Source organism: Stegastes partitus, unplaced genomic scaffold (genome assembly GCF_000690725.1).
Source record: "Stegastes partitus isolate 25-593 unplaced genomic scaffold, Stegastes_partitus-1.0.2 Scaffold1434, whole genome shotgun sequence".
Classification (NCBI taxonomy): domain Eukaryota; kingdom Metazoa; phylum Chordata; class Actinopteri; family Pomacentridae; genus Stegastes; species Stegastes partitus.
The window spans coordinates 140331-141368 of NW_007579165.1; positions in this window are offsets into that span (position 1 = coordinate 140331).

Genomic DNA, 1038 nt, shown 5'->3' on the forward strand with positions numbered 1-1038 from the left:
TAGTCAGTTATTTGTTGATTGTGTTTTGAATTGCTAATCTAAGTATGCAAAGTAATATTAACTGAGTATAGTTCAGGAAAAAGTACATTTTTTTGTCTATGAACTGGAAAAAATGGAAATACCCAAAGCAAAGAACCCCAAATGTTACTTCACTGAAATAAAGGCATTTGTCCATATTAAATCTTGTACTGCAGGACACTAACATCCAAATACACCAAAACAGTATTAGCTAATGCAATGTAAGCTAATCAAGTGTTCATTGTACAGCGTTTATTAAACCTACTGAAGTGTCTCTTATCTTCTGTTTTCACTCAGTCATCACCAAACTGTGACGGGACCATCAAATAGTTTGAGCTGAGCAATATTTAATGAATCAGTACAACCAAATGATTACTTCTTAAAAAAAGAAACATCATTAAATTTAATTTGCGGTGTTTGAAGTCTTTAAAAATCTCTGTCAGACGCTTGAGTCTTCAGAAGAAGGATCTTGTTTTTTGATGACCCCTCTGATCTTTCCTCTTCCACAACAGAAAGCCAAATTGCCAACTGTGCACATATTTTTCATAATCCAAAGGCCAGATTGCCTTGAAGTTTGCACAGTATGTTCATGCTCATATGAAGATCAAAAGGGCCTTTTCCATGGATCCAGTGTAGGATGTGTTGCCCACTGTGCGTGCTCTTGCATCTCTTTTAAATCCTGAGCACATTTTGAAGTTTGTGTGTGTTTAGACGCGACACAGTTCACTTGGATCAAACAGTTGTGCTTCCAACAGCAAAGAGGTTTGTTTGATGTATATATTCCTGCTTTTCCAGAGTTTTTTAAAGACCTAGTCAGGTGAAAATCAACTCTTTCACCTCGTTAGCATGTCAATATGGAGTTGGTTTATATTCTGAATGACACATTGTGAGTGAAACAACCCGTCAATGCCATGACTCAGCGTTTACGTACTTAAACAGGAAATTAAAGTGTTTTTAACATAAGAACCCTCCAGTGGAATGAATTTAATACCGTCATTGAAAGTTTATTGAATATATTCT